General features: G+C 37.1%; 1 protein-coding gene across 3 annotated transcripts in view; it reads right to left on the minus strand.

The window, feature by feature from the left end:
* The window catches only part of trps1 (transcriptional repressor GATA binding 1), a 181891-nt gene extending 165616 nt beyond the window's left edge, over positions 1-16275 (minus strand). For 2 of the 3 annotated variants that reach the window (XM_031904006.1, XM_002940009.5), the window contains exon 1: positions 15812-16275. The gene's annotated coding sequence lies outside the window, so the exon portion shown is untranslated. Of the gene's footprint in view, positions 1-14711; positions 15175-15811 lie in introns of those variants that run through there. The other variant, XM_031904005.1, reaches the window with a different exon arrangement.
* Positions 16276-16999: the final 724 nt, after the last annotated feature.

Raw genomic sequence — 16999 nt, forward strand, 5'->3', positions numbered from 1 at the left:
GGGCTGTTCTGCCCCCAATAAGGGGTAATTATATCTTAGTTGGGATCAAGTACAGGTACTGTTTTATTATTATTACAGAGAAAAGGGAATCATTTAACCATTAAATAAACCCAATAGGGCTGTTCTGCCCCCAATAAGGGGTAATTATATCTTAGTTGGGATCAAGTACAGGTACTGTTTTATTATTACAGAGAAAAGGGAATCATTTAACCATTAAATAAACCCAATAGGTCTGTTCTGACCCCAATAAGGGGTAATTATATCTTAGTTGGGATCAAGTACAGGTACTCTTTTATTATTATTACAGAGAAAAAGCAATTCCTTTTTAAAAATTAGAATTATTTGCTTATAATGGAGTCTATCCCATACCTTTACAATTATTATACAATCTGTGCACGTCTTACTGTATGTATAAAATAGTCTCGTGGATAGTTGAGTGCCAGGGTATGGCTACTGCATATTTCCATTGTGTTTATGTCTCTGTGTATCTATATGGATTTATCTATAGAAGACAGGAAAAGCCGAACTGAGTTTTACCATCTGGGCTCAGTGCTACCAGTTCAGCTGCTGGGGAAGCCTTAAGCTAATTGGAGCCTTCTGCCCAATTGGGCAAAATATGACATGCCTATTATACGTTCATAGTTACTGACAAACGGGGAGTAATCCCTTTAGCACAGGTTAAAACACAAAATGCCCACCCTTAGCCATTTATCCCACTTTAATTTTCATGTTTCTTTTTTATTCTCCCAGTTAGTTTTTGGTTAAAGCGTAGGGCAGATTTATGGCTCAGTGTGTGTTTTATAGATTTATTTTTCCCTTTCTGTTTAATTCCTAAAATGAATCGTTAAGTAAACACTATATTTACATACATACATGACAACAATATAAGCCTTTCTTGTAACTGAGCTTAATATGTGACTCCATGGGACTATTTTATAGTCTTCAATACAAAATAGAGAGGCTAAGTGAAAGACGGTACTTTCTTTTACCTTCTCAGTACATTTACCTATCAGAAAAATTTAGAGAGATACCTCATGTGACTCCCCCCTCAAAAAGACTCTCAGAACTTGAGAATACAGGTATGGCATCCCTTATCCGGAAACCCATTATCCAAAAAGTTCAGAATTACAGAAAGTCCATCTCCCATAGACTCCATTATAAGCAAATAATTCTAATTTTTAAAAATAATTTCCCTTTTCTCTGTAATAATAAAACAGTACCTGTACTTGATCCCAACTAAGATATAATTACCCCTTATTGGGGGCAGAACAGCCCTATTGGGTTTATTTCATGGTTAAATGATTCCCTTTTCTCTGTAATAATAAAACAGTACCTGTACTTGATCCCAACTAAGATATAATTACCCCTTATTGGGGCAGAACAGCCCTATTGGGTTTATTTAATGGTTAAATGATTCCCTTTTCTCTGTAATAATAAAACAGTACCTGTACTTGATCCCAACTAAGATATAATTACCCCTTATTGGGGGCAGAACAGCCCTATTGGGTTTATTTAATGGTTAAATGATTCCCTTTTCTCTGTAATAATAAAACAGTACCTGTACTTGATCCCAACTAAGATATAATTACCCCTTATTGGGGGCAGAACAGCCCTATTGGGTTTATTTAATGGTTAAATGATTCCCTTTTCTCTGTAATAATAAAACAGTACCTGTACTTGATCCCAACTAAGATATAATTACCCCTTATTGGAGGCAAAATAATCCTATCGGGTTTATTTAATGTTTATATGATTTTTAGTAGAGTTAAGATATGGAGATCCGAATTACAGAAAGACCCCTTATCCGGAAAACCCCAGGTCCCGAGCATTCTGGATAACAGGTGCCATAGCTGTAATAATAACATAAGGTGGTGTCTGTTACATTTCTATGGACATAATTGTTTATGTAGGGGCAGTGTGAGTGCAGTAAGTGCATCGCTGAGCCCAATAGCAACATTTTTATTCGTACATTTCTATCCGAATTGTAAAAGGTTTCATGAAATACAAAACAGTAATGATTTGGTTTCACTGGGGAGGGACATTTTAAAGATTTCTGCCTGATTGTTCTTAATGAAAAAAAAGTCAATAATCCAAATAAAGTAATTCAAGTAAAGGTGTGGGATCTATTATCCGGAATGCCTGGGATTTTAGTTTTGAGGACAGAGTATTCCCATAATTCCCGTAATTATTATAGAAGAATGCAATTCTATAAAAATGAAAAATTCCTCGGCTAAAAACTGCTCCATGGGTAATGGCAGTGCTGGGATTTAAAGCTTATTTGGATAATGGGTTTACAGATAAGAGGTCCCATATCTGTAAGAATTATTTATAAGAAAGAGACTTTGTTTTTAACACTGCAGTGGGTAAAGTTGTATCCCCATCTTTTGCTGTCTATACAATTATATATGGTAACTGGTCTCTAACCCTTATAGGGTTAATATATTCACATTCACAAATAAAAAAAAAATATTGTAAAATAAAATCAGCCTATCGTAAGATTAATAAATAACCCACAACCCTCCACATTATGTTGAATCGAGTACCCTTTGATCTTGCACTTACTGACCTAGCAACTTGCTGGATTAGTAACTGGGTCAACTACTTAGTTCTTTAAAGTAGAAATAACTTGTAACACCCAAAACACCTTCCCAACAGCCTTTAACTACAGAGGACTCGGGTATTTAGAGTTCAGTAGCCTAAAACAGCTTGAGTCAGGTTGGACCCCCCCCCACGCTTTTATTTAGAAACCTCTTCATCTGTACGTGTGTATGTTTATACATCCCTGCCATCTGCATGACAATGCCACGGAATTTATAAATACAAGCAAGCAAAGGCAATCATCATAAATCTGCAATGCATTACTCAGTCCCAATGAAACCCAAATTGCTCAAGTTATATTGAGTTATGGTGTTCTTATTCTGTTCCTGTGCTCAGTAATCAGACCTAAACAAAACCCACAGTCTACACATTAGAATCTCCCAGAAAATCCCCCAAAACCAATTCATTTAGACATTTTAATGCGTTTTAGATACAAATACAGGTATGGGATCCCTTATCCGGAAACCCGTTATCCAGAAAGGCCATCTGCAATAGACTCCATTATAAGCAAATACTTCTAATTTTTAAAAATGATTTCCCTTTTCTCTGTAATAATAAAACAGTACCTGTACTTGATCCCAACTAAGATATAATTACCCCTTATTGGGGGCAGAACAGCCCTATTGGGTTTATTTAATGGTTAAATGATTCCCTTTTCTCTGTAATAATAAAACAGTACCTGTACTTGATCCCAACTAAGATATAATTACCCCTTATTGGGGGCAGAACAGCCCTATTGGGTTTATTTAATGGTTAAATGATTCCCTTTTCTCTGTAATAATAAAACAGTACCTGTACTTGATCCCAACTAAGATATAATTACCCCTTATTGGGGCAGAACAGCCCTATTGGGTTTATTTAATGGTTAAATGATTCCCTTTTCTCTGTAATAATAAAACAGTACCTGTACTTGATCCCAACTAAGATATAATTAATCCATATTGGAGGCAAAATAATCCTATTGGGTTTATTTAATGTTTATATGATTTTGAGTAGAGTTAAGATATGGAGATCCAAATTACAGAAAGACCCCTTATCTGGCAGAACAACCCTATTGGGTTTATTTAATGGTTAAATGATTCCCTTTTCTCTGTAATAATAAAACAGTACCTGTACTTGATCCCAACTAAGATATAATTACCCCTTATTGGGGGCAGAACAGCCCTATTGGGTTTTTTTAATGGTTAAATGATTCCCTTTTCTCTGTAATAATAAAACAGTACCTGTACTTGATCCCAACTAAGATATAATTACTCCTTATTAGAGCCTAAACAATCCTATTGGGTTTATTTAATGGTTAAATGATTCCCTTTTCTCTGTAATAATAAAACAGTACCTGTACTTGATCCCAACTAAGATATAATTAATCCTTATTGGAGACAAAACAAGTCTATTGGGTTTATTTAATATTTAAATGATTTTTAGCAGACTTAAGTTATGGAGATTCAAACTACGGAAAGATCCCTTATCCGGAAAACCCCTGGTCCAGAGCATTCTGGATAACAGATCCCATACCTGTATTGTATGTAATACACATATAACATAAAATACTTCTCTTTTGAGCAATGGAATAACCAGCTGTCTAATGGTCTGTAGATTAGAAGACTGGCACACAATACAACACTATGCACTTTACTTTACTTTACTATTCGCACTTCCATAAGAACAGAAAATGTTCTGTCTTTCAACCTACACATCAAGCAAAATGGGGAAAAAAAATCCCAAAGTCCAAAAACATATGTACAGTGAGGAGGAAGCAATTTATAAAACATAATCTGATAAAATAAGGCATACACCTAAATTAATAATTTCTCATTCCCTCCAGTTCTCTTTCGCTCAAAAAAATGATTATTATGAACTGCTTTGTTTAATTATAAATATAAAATAAGTCATAATATTTACGTTCTTGCATAAAACAAACACGGTCATTAAAAAAACCACGTAAATAAGTGTCAAACCTAAAGTTTTATATTCGCTGAGATCGCATGGGCTGTTTGAGCAACTTTATGGCCACAGATTCATCAACTGAGATCATTCTACTGATTACTAAATCTAGGGTCTGCTTTTATCATTATGAAGCAATCGTTTTCTACCAGAGTTTTCCAACCCACTTCCTATTGCCAACTAATATATATTATACAACATTCAGTCTTGTACACTTAAGAAATACACCCCTGCAACAGCGAGACATTATTTATAAAGCATGGAAACGATAATAATTCTCCATATTTAGCTGAAAATATTCACAGATATCAACACATAGGGACAAAATTATGACCCAAATCCACGTCGTTCTTATTGCTGCTTGTCTTTGTATAAATTCATTACAGTTCGTTTGCCTCAGGACTGACCCAGTGTATGTATTTATTCACCTATATTGTACATACATTTATACATAAATATATATATATACACATACATACAGGTATGGGATCCGTTATCCGGAAACCCATTATCCAGAAAGCTCCGAATTACGGAAAGCCCATCTCCCATAGACTCCATTATAATCAAATAATTCAAAATTTTTTAATTGATTTCCTTTTTCTCTGTAATAATAAAACAGTACCTGTACTTGATCCCAACTAAGATATAATTACCCCTTATTGGGGGCAGAACAGCCCTATTGGGTTTATTTCATGGTTAAATGATTCCCTTTTCTCTGTAATAATAAAACAGTACCTGTACTTGATCCCAACTAAGATATATTTACCCCTTATTGGGGGCAGAACAGCCCTATTGGGTTTATTTAATGGTTAAATGATTCCCTTTTCTCTGTAATAATAAAACAGTACCTGTACTTGATCCCAACTAAGATATAATTACCCCTTATTGGGGGCAGAACAGCCCTATTGGGTTTATTTAATGGTTAAATGATTCCCTTTTCTCTGTAATAATAAAACAGTACCTGTACTTGATCCCAACTAAGATATAATTACCCCTTATTGGGGCAGAACAGCCCTATTGGGTTTATTTAATGGTTAAATGATTCCCTTTTCTCTGTAATAATAAAACAGTACCTGTACTTGATCCCAACTAAGATATAATTAATCTTTACTGAATGCAAAACAATCCTATTGGGTTTATTAAAGTTTTACTGATTTTTTAGTAGATTTAAGGTATGGAGATCCAAAATACAGAAAGACCCCTTATCCGGAATACCCTTGGTATCCATTCTGGATAATGGGTCCTATACCTGTATATATATATATATGTATATATATATATCCTGATGACAATCCTCTGTGGATTGAAACGCGTAGATAGCATGTTGAAATAAAATTTCTTCATTTTTTGGACATCAAGGCCGTGAGTGCTTTCTGTATACAGTGTATATTATATATATATATATATACACACACACACATACATTTATATATATATATATACATATACGTATACACAAACATTAAATTACCTAATTTAAGAAATAAAACCATTAAACACAATACATTTTTTTCACCGTCTCATACTACTCTAAGCACCTAATTCCCAGGGCATTAAACACATAAAAATACAACTTTAACACGAATCAGGGAAAACTTTTCTAAAATGAATTCATAAAGTTTCGGGGGAATTTTAGCAGCAATTGAAGCTCGTGCTATGTCTCCAGTATAAACGCTCCATGTCAGGCTGACAATGAAAGCTGCAGATACCCACATGAAACATTGCCCCTGCTCTTTTAAGTCGTTTACCATTTTGGGTCTTGTGTATGAATATCATGAATGATTTAAACACACCACAACCATACGGCCTGTTTAAAAATATGCAGATATTTACACTGTTAGCTCATTCTTGGTTCTAGAGCTGAGCCATTGCCAAGTGCCAAAAAAAGTACACAAATCAAAATATGTTACCTTTGTTCAAACAATCCTCCCTGTTCATTATATAACAGAAACTGTCATGCATAATCTCTTCTATAACCAAAGGAAATTTTTTTTTTCTGTAAATGGTTTAGGAAAACCCTAGCAAGTAATATGAACGCCGACAGAACAGGCGTACGCTTTGACATGTATAAAGATGTCATTCCGGATTGGATAAATAATATAATAAACGCTGCTAATCTGGTTCGGACCCAAGCTATGAGCAATTTAATAACCTAGCAACTTCTTTAGGAGACAAAAAAAAAATACACTAGTGACTTATCCTGGTAGAATATATAATTATAGGAACAAATTGGTCATGAAGCACGGAGGCAGCGATATTTGCAACTGGGAGGAAATTCATGATTGTGGGCATAAAAAAAAAAAAAATATATATATATATATATATATAATAAACACAAATACTGTATTTACACAGCCTAAGCCGTGTCGTACTTGGGAAAGCAAGTAGGCATGCATCGGCTTAGCATTTATATATATACATATCAGAAGGGAGATAATGGGGCAATTGTTGAATCTCCCATAATATGATACATACACAACCTAAAACAGATGCAGCCTGTAAACGCCAGCACACACCTTTCCTATTGGAACCATAAACGACGTGGAATTATTGGAGCCTGTTGGGTTGGTTTTTCTGTTAATAGGAACATCCTAGCAACAGATAAGTAAAAACATAGAAAAATAAATCAGGCTAATGGAATAATAGCACATAATGATGATTCTGGTTTTTACTGCATCCAAATCCTTTTGGAGTGCCGGAGTTTTGTTTATAGTGGTTTCATTCAATCAACACTGAAGGAAGGTTATGGTGCATCAAGGCGCTTGCTGCAAGCAGCCCGTTTGTTAGCCAGACCTGGGCTATTTGAAGGAACCCTCCTCCCTAGTCATAAGCTTTGTTCTTGGAGAAAAATTTATACATTAAAGAGAGCAAGTATGAACTCCGTCATAGGGAGGGAGAGCAGGAGAAGTGAAGCACTACTGAATTATAGTCTATACTTAGGGTGGAGCTCCAATCCCAATGGGTGGAGTGCCTAACCTGGAGGAATAAAAATTTGGCACAGGCCTGCGTTGTTTGCAAAGGTTCCCTAGTTCCAAAACGATGGTGATTCCACATCGACGTCAGTTTGTCTGCTGTCTGCTGCCTTATGAGGGCTTGCACCCAGGAAGTTTCAGCTTAATCCTCAGCGTGTTTGTTTTTCCAAGTCGCTGCATGTGGGCATTGCTGAATGGATACAAGCTGGGTGCATCTTTATCATCACCAACAATAGGGAGAATAATAAAATGTTTTAAAAAAAAAAATGTTTTATATCTTTGATGACACATAACACAGGCATCTCTAAGCACAAGTAGGGGCAGATTAATAAAGGTGGGTAAAAAGCGGTGTAGAAATACGGCTTTTTATAGAGCCTATTGCGGTGTAAATCATGGGGCATTCGATATGCACATTCAGTATGAAGCTGTATAGAGTTGTCATATACAATTTTATTAACTATGCTGGTTTCTACACTTTAACAGGCTTTATTCCCTTACAACTCAATAGATTTCACCAAATTCAGTTGATGCAGAGTATTTACATACAGATTTTACAGTAAAGGGAATGCTCAGCTTTGTCCACACTATGCCGATCTTGTAACCCTTTTTGGCATTGCACAACTTTATCAAAATGCAATATGGTGCTGCTTAACTACACTTCCCACTCGCCCCATTGCCAAAGTGTCTGATGGGGTAAGGGGAGCAGTGGTAGTGAAGGTTCCGTTTAGTAACATATTCACTAAGCCATATTTCACACAAAGAGATTAGTAGCTGTAACTTATAATTGGTTGAACTGTGTTTTCTTGTTCAATACGGGGTAAAAAAAATCTGCTCACAGAATATAAGGAAACCTATATCTAGCCAGTTTCATGTAGCATCTACTCAATCTCTCTGCTTGACTTAAGCTATATGTCTCACAAAATAATAAATCCAGATTTTAGTAGTAGACTCGTTCCAAAAAGTTTTTAATAAATTCTAAATGTACAACCAGAAACAGAAAATACATTAGCTGGTGAAGGGGGTTAACCCCCTAATAAATGGGAAAACACTATGAAATCTCTATATTCTGTCAGTTACGTTCTTAGCCCTTATTAGTACTACAGAAGTGTCAACTTGTGCCTACCTCAAGACGTCAACCATCAGTCCAGTTATTCTAACACCACATCAAGTTCTACACCAACCCTACCTGCTAGCCTCAGGTTATTGAGATGGCTACACACCGCAGATTGGATATATTTCCATATTACAAACAGCAACATCATAATTTGATTCTTTCATTGAAAACCAATCGTCTATATCTTGCTGAGATACAACTCCCAGCAGCCTCTGACAGCCAAATTCCGGTACATTTGCTTGTATCTCCAGTAAGTTATTGATACTGTAAATGTTCTGTGCATCCTCTAGGTCCTGGCACTCAAAGTATATTTACTTGCATTTGAAAGCACTTTTTTGCATATACGTTTGTAAAGGAAAAACTTTCCACAACCAGTCAATTATTTGTATAATGGTGTGTATTTTGCTCTGCACAACAGATTTCATGCTCACGCAAACCCGGAAGTTCTATTGTAAGGACGGTTATTGTGTACACAGTTAAAGCCGGTAAGTGGAGCACTCTATAAATCACCTTATAGCTTAGAGTTTTCTGAAAACCTTTTTTATTGTGTTTGTGCATATATAAGTAGATATGTAAGTACCTTCATACAGTATGAGCTTTGTGCTAGCTGTCGAAGCTTAGTTGTAAAAAGTAACTAAATGCTTAAAATGTTTGCAGTCATCATGAAGAACATTTCTTTCTGGCCGTATGACTACCGACTTCCTTAATGACCAACAATGACCAACATTGTGTCTTGAGCCATAAAAGAGTCACAGAGCCTCTATATAAGGTTTACACCAGTGTTTCCCAATCCTTCATCATTTTTAGATATACAAGTATAGAATGAAAGTTTGTTTAATCGTTTGCTAAACTGATCTGGTTCCGAGGTACCCCTTCCTCTTCAACTACAGGTATCGGGCCCCTTATCCGGAACCCATTATCCAGAAAGCTCCGAATTATGGAAAGCCCGTCTCCCATAGACTCCATTATAATCAAATAATTCAGAATTACCTTGGAACTGATCCCAACTAAGATATAAATAATCCTTATTGGATGCAAAACAATCCTATTGGGTTTAATTAATGTTTTATTGATTTTTTTAGCAGACTTAAGGTGTTGAGATCCAAATTACGGAAAGACCCCTTATCCGGAATACCCTTGGTCCCGAGCATTCTGGATAATGGGTCCTATACCTGTATTAAAGTTTGATTTGCACCCCTGTACCATGGGCAGGCCCAAAAAAAGAATGCTGTTTTCTCTTTATGGGAAAGTTAAACAAGGGCAGAGCAAATCACGTTACAGTATTTGCAGTAAAGTTTCCAAATGAATCAGAATAAAAGCCCCATTTAAGGTAACTACAATCAATGCGACTATAAAATGAGGTTGAAAATTGTGTTCATTTAAAACATAATGCTACTAATAGGCTGCGAGAGATCATATTGATAAAGATACAGACGTTCAGCCTACAAGACTCGTGGCTGGAACTCATTCTGACTTGGAAACGGAGCTTGAAAAACTGTGAAAGTCACTATAGTCACAAACCGCGGCGGGGATCAAAAAAAAAAGAATTCCGTAGTTGGAAAGAATTTCAATCAAAAGATCCCCAAATAAGATTAAAAGTGAAATGACCGATACCCTTTGCTCCATGCTCAAAAAAATTTAATTTGGATTTTTTTATTAAAAGAGGGGGAAAAAAAGTTACAAAACCCAACAATTACCGAAAGCCAGAAATTGGCAATACATCACTGAACTAAAAGGAAACATTTAGTGGATTAAGTCGGCATGGAAAGGCTTACTAATGAAGTTTCATGCTTAGTAAAACAGTCTTAAATTCCCATCTACTTTATCAAGAATTATTTGTATATATTCGTGTGCCTCCCCAAGATATATGGCTGTATTAAAGATTTCATTATTAAATGGGCAGAAATGAATATTCACGGGGAAAAATATATAAATGTTCAGAGCCGGCGAGACCATTAGTGGAGCCAAGCAGGTTTCTTATAAGTAGGTTGAGAGTTGACATATGTAAAGCATCACCACCGGGGCCAAGGTCGGTAAAAAAAATTGAGTAGATCGCAAACAGGTCTAAGCTTGACCTGCCCATATCCGAATAAGGCATCTTTGTAAATCAAGTGTGGTCCTAACTGTTGTTTAAATACATTTACTTCATTAGCAACCGCTGACTGGCCAACCCAATCCAAATACAATTATTCCACACTGTAATAAAACATTTGCTCTGAATAAAAGGATTTTTGACTAAGCATCTCCTCAGAGGCTTGAGGGGGGATGCCCCAAAAACTTTCTTAATTTTTCCCCTTCAAAAAAAAAAGTCAGAAGCCACCAGTAAAATGAAACCTGCCAACTCAATTTCTGCAGCTGGGATTCACCTTGTTTTTGCCACTGGATTATTTATTCTTTTTTTTTTTTGATGATGATTAATCGCTTGCCAGGTTTGACATCTTTCCAAAATGATGTTTTTGAAAACAATTCGAAATACAGCGGAACGCCACTTGGATTGAGAGAAAGCATGCAGTGTGCTAGTAACATGGGAAATCTGAGCTGCAAATTATATCTGCTTACACTGGTTTTGGTCTTAAGTTTGTGCAACAGGCTGAGAAGAACTTCCCCAGCCAACTGTGTTTGACAGCGAGAACCTGCTATATACAGTGCAGAACTTTCTATATAAAGCCAGGTGCTTTGCCAGAAATACACCAGAGATGATAAAATCAATCGCAGTCGGTGCACCTGCCCCTTTGGGCACAAGGAAAATTTTATAAATGCGCCCGAGTGTCAGGACTGCATATTATTTATCTTTTTTTTGTGGTTCTTTTGATGAACTTTTTAATTCAAGTTGGTTTTATAGATTCCTGGCTAAATGCATTGTAGGATCAATCAGTAACATTGTCTTTCAGTGTGATCTACTCTTGGTATGTCAGTGATACAGTAAGCGAGGGGAAACACACAGGACAATTCTAATTCTATTTTCCCTACTAATTTGTCACAATCAAAAAATATTCCAGAAGACCACAGGCAAACTTCCGCTCACTTTTATGGCACAAATCATCCAAAGTCAAAGCAACTTCTTCTACTGAATAGAATAGTTTGGGCACAGGGTGTTCCAATCTCTGCTCCATCTGTGCAAGACACGTACACACAACACTCACACGTCTGTGCAATTTTGGATCTAATGTGGTTTGTAAACCTAGCACCTTAGAAATCTAAAACAAGTCCCACAAATAAGGTCAAAAAAATAGATTTAATATTAGAAAAAGCAGCAATCCTGAACACCGACAATTAATTTAATAAGATAAATACAAAATAACAGACCTAAGGCAGAATCACTAAGGAAAGATTAAATACAATTTCAATAATAACACATTATTTCTACTCTTAAATAAATGGAAGTAATTCAGTTGCTGTTTAGCTCCAAAAAAAATATACTTCTGTACAAAAGAGTGAAAGCAATAGATGATACATTTAGTCCTATTGTCTCATAAAACGATATATTCTCGAGTTATTGCTGATTTACATAGTTACAGGCACAATTAACTCATGCAAACCCTACTCTCATATACAGTATATAAAGTCTTAATAATGAATGTCGTATCATAGCTAAAGGCTAATGCGTGGCGATTAAACTCATTACAAGCCAGTTTTTGACATGACACAAGTTTTACTAAGTTGACTGTTTAAAGATATATATTGTTCACCCTGATGCTTAATGCCCAACATCTATAGTTTAGAAAGGTAAAAAAATAATTTGACAAGGCAAGAGAGATTAGATAAGATAGATATATAGATGACAGATATATAGTTTTCTAAGCAGTAGACTGACTTTAGGAGTACAGGAATAAAACTATTTGTCATTACGAAGCAAAGATCTATTAACTTTATTTTTTTATTATTATTATTATTATTATCCAAGGGCACAGCTATTCTGCTCCATCCTAATCAAGGAGTTAAAAAGCACCAGCAGGCTGGACTAGAACTCTAGACAGGAGCCCCCACAGGGTTGCGACACAGCACCATATGGAAAATGTACTGTGTTTTTTTTTTTTATGTTAAAGTATCTGTCTAGTGTTATGAACTCCAAATTTGACTTGCGAGGTGTAATATTTGGGACAGAAACGTCTGCGTTTATAGTTGTCCATGCCTGCCAAAAAACGAATCCAGGCTACCACAATAGTTGTCCTGTGGAAACTAAATTAAGCAAAGGCAAACAGAGATTGGAAACTTGTCAGTTGATTGAATGAATGGGTTCATTGACACTCAGGCAGAATACCTTAATCAGAGAATCCATCCCTGCTCGGGAACCTGTGTTTTTTTGCTGCTAATTTATAGTTATCTGATTTAGGGATAGCCGCAATCACCCCTACAAGTTGCATAGAGTATCCTATCCAGTCACTTGCACAAACTTCTTGCCTTTTTTCACAAAGTCATAGGAAGTCAAAATTTAGAATCAGAATTTTGCAGAACTGAAATTAAAAACGGCACCCAGACCTGCCAGAGACCTTTAGCTGCTCTGAGACGGCATTTATTTTATTTTTTTTAACCCTTTAGCTGCCAGGCAAGGCCTAGAGAAGCAGTCCAGTCCCAAAACACACAGGCCAAGTCAGATAGAGCGCATCTAAAATGAATGAAATTTGCGCCTGAACAGAGCTGAATGCAAAAGATAAGTCAGTGTTTGTATTAGCCACGTCAGAAAGAAGCAAGGGGGGGGGGAGAAAGATTCAACCACTGGAAAAGAAATCAAAATGGTTAGTATCATTTCCAGACAGTCCTGTCAGCATCAGAGGTTACAGGAAATAGTTCATACAAGCCGTGTGTTTATTCTTCGACCAACTGAATTCAACTCTGTGTGTGTGTGTGTGAGGGAGAGCGCCTGTGTGCACCCTATAGAATATCCATTTTCAAAATTTCTTCTAAAAATTCTGCACACCCACGACTTCCATTTACAGGAAAAGTTCCGAATGCAAAAACGAAAAAGTTTCGGCGCCCGCTACCTTTGCTGCCAATCACGTGAGATGCTACAAATTCAAACTTTAAAAGCATTTTCATTTTCATCCACCAAATAACCAGAAATGTATTCAATTAAACTTCTTGATTTGTATTCCCTCTACAATGAAATCTCTGGCCAGATTTTGGGCTAAGCATTTTTTTTTTTGTCTAAAACCAACAGGAAAGTAATCTGATACCAACTAAATCCAAAGATCTTTAATTGCTGGGCTTTTTAGAAAGAAACAAAAAGTCAAAACACCAACTGACACAGTGATGAAGAGTCTCCTTAGACTTTTCTCAGCTTCCTTGCGTCCTGATGAAGTAAAGCCTGCCTGTGATTTACATGGATTTATCATTTTCATTCACATGCCCCAAGGAATTTCTCCCTTTGCTCTTTCCTACAGTCTCCTCGACCCCAAATCTTTTTCCGATATAAGTTAAAAAACTTATATCTATATATACACACACACTTCCAGACTTGAGTCCGGCACATTTATCAGAATCTTTTCCAAATATTCTCCAGCAGAATTGTTTCCCTTTACTTCTTTACATTCTTGAATGGACAACCCAAGTGACACCAAGGCCTAAACTTTTTCTTATATTTTGAATTTTCTCCATCTCTATGAATAATGGTGCAGATAAGGGACAGAAATAAATCCCATCAGGAATCAGGACTCTCTTTCTGCCAGGCTGCTAATTCACATTCTCCTTTCAATGTTCCCTCTTTTATCAACAGGGAGAATCTAATGAATACAACGGATTAAGAAAGAAGAGTAATGACTCATTTCACATTGTTTGTGCTTCACCCATGCTGCAAAACTATCCCTAAACCACAGAGCACAGATAGAACTTAATACAAAAAATAATAATATTTAGAAATATAGACTTTTAATAAATCAGTGAATATCCCATTCATTCACAAAAAAAAAAATACAAACAACAGAATTTTAAAACTGCTTCACCGATTTGGCTTCTGACCACCACAAGTGACAAAAATAAAATACAAACTTCCTAGATCAGGATCCCATTCACCCCCGGCCCCCCCCACAGCACCACAAGTTAATCCACAGAAAGAAAGAAAGAAAAAGTTTTGTTTTGCAACTTACTAATACTCATCATTGCCCCTGGATCCCAGCACTTCTCATGATCAACACGAAAAAATTTTTTGCAGCAGGGAGACTTTATGTAATTGTGGTTTTCAGATTTCAGTCACAGAAAAAAAAAAAACGAACACACACAAAAACAAGAAGAAGTAAAAAAATTCCCATCCATTATCTCATGTTTTCACATGTCCTGCAGCGAGGTGCTGCTTTAAGTCACAATGAAAATGACCTGGAAGTTCATTTAGTGGAGCAAAAAGAAACAAACAACAACAAAAAAAAAGAGAACAACACACAAAAAGCCTTGTTTCCTTCTCTCTTTTTTTTTCCCTCTTCTGAGTCTGAACTTGACCCTCCTCGAGCAGACAGTGGCTACTGCAGCCTAAGCCAGGACTACTGCAGATTGAGGGAGCCAATTTTCACTTCTCATGCTTTTTGACCCACCATGCAAAAAAAAAAAAAAAAGGCCCCACTGCACGTGAAATCTGAGAACATGCATTTACCCTCCTCTCTCTCACCCTGGTGCAGAAAATTAAAGAAAAAGTCACTTGTTTGGGTTCAGATCGCCCACATTTAACAGGCACTCATTTTCACAACACATGCACTAATATTTACATTTGCCAGAAAGTAAGGGGAACAGAGGATAAGATGGGGGGGGGGGTAGGAAAAGTCCAACCTGTGGGCCTTCAACTGGATGTATGACTCCAAGCATCCTCTGACAGCTTAGCGTTGTCAGTGGCTGCTGGGAATTGTAGTCCAATAGATACAGAAAAGGTCCAGGGATAGATTATGGGAAAGTAGGGGGAAAGAAGGAAAGAAAATGATAGGAAAAGGCAGATATAGGAGATAACTGAGGAGACGGGGATAAAACTAGAGGGAATGTTGGGGTTGGAAAGAGTAGGAGCGAAATGAGTTTGGGGACATAGTAAAGAAGGCAAGAGTAAGGATGAGCTTGGGGGAGACAGGATAGGGACAGAGTGAGAGGAGGTGGGGGGGATACAGAAGACAAGACGGGGGGTAGGCGTGCTGGGGGGAGATTAGAGAGGGAGCTGCTACTGGTGTGCAGCGGATCTATCTGTTGGATCTGTCTCCCCCCCTCCCCTTACCTGTTGATTGATCTGCAATAACCTTAGCAGCAGCAGCAGCAGCAGTCTGGAAGATGGTGGAACTGTGGCGTGAGCCATGAACCGTTTCCTTGTTGTTTGCAGAGTTGATCTTTGATTATTTTTTGTGTTTGAAAGGGGGGGGGAGAAGAAAAGGCTTCCTGTTCCCCCCCAAGTGTGTATGCCTGAGAGCAGAGACCCAGACAGGAACAAGGAGAGGGGTGTTGTTAAAGGGGTGGGGGGGGGGAGAGAGAGAGAAAAGAAAATCTGGATGCTGTGGCTCTAACAGGAGATCTGTGGCTCTGGAGGAATCACACAAAGATTGCAGCGAGATGAGTTCTTTATCAGAAATGTTATCGCTTGTCAGGACCTCAGTCTCCCAGCATTACGTCAGTTTCAAGACACCAACACTATTAATATCAAAGGAGCCTTAAGCAGAGGAAGGCACCACCCCCCGACTGCACAGTCTTAAAGGAACAGCAGCCTCCCCAGCCAGGCACACAAGCACAGCACAGCCAGTGAGGGGAGGGAGAGAGAGGAGGAGGAGGAGGGGGGAGGCAGAGAGAGAGACTCAGCTATCCCAACCCCCTTTAGCTCCAGCTGAATTACAAGTTGCATTGTGTGCTGCAGGGGCACAGGTTGCTGGGAGAACCTTGCAAAGTTTGTAAATAAAACAATTCAATACAAAACAATATTAAAGGGGAAAAAAAACTTTGAGGCTGCTGAAAAGAAATATAGTAATTTTTTTTTTATATTCTATTCTATTCTATTTGGACCTTATTTTATAGAAAGCCACATACTTAAAGTTTATTATTGCTGCTTTGTTTTTTTTTGTTTTTTCTTAAACTATGGATTTAAAGCCTAAGCTGCTTTCTAGGTCCAGCAGCTAAAGGGTTAAAGCAGCTATTCTGGATGAAAACACTGTTACTTTATTTGTAATCAGCATAAAATTAGATTTAAGTTTATGAGATACAATGTAACATAAATGCTTTCTTTTCTGCCAAGCCGGCAGTTCAACACCCCCCACCATCCAGCCGCTGTTTTCATTGGCCAGCAGCTAAGAGGTTAAAGCAGTTATTCTGAACCAAAAGTCAATGTTACTTTTTTATATATACATAAAATCAGATTTAACTTCATGGGACACAATGTAGCATCCTCCTTTTCTGCCAGTCAAGTAGTTCATCCCCCTGA

This window comes from Xenopus tropicalis, chromosome 6 (assembly GCF_000004195.4).
Source record: "Xenopus tropicalis strain Nigerian chromosome 6, UCB_Xtro_10.0, whole genome shotgun sequence".
Taxonomy (NCBI): Eukaryota; Metazoa; Chordata; class Amphibia; order Anura; family Pipidae; genus Xenopus; species Xenopus tropicalis.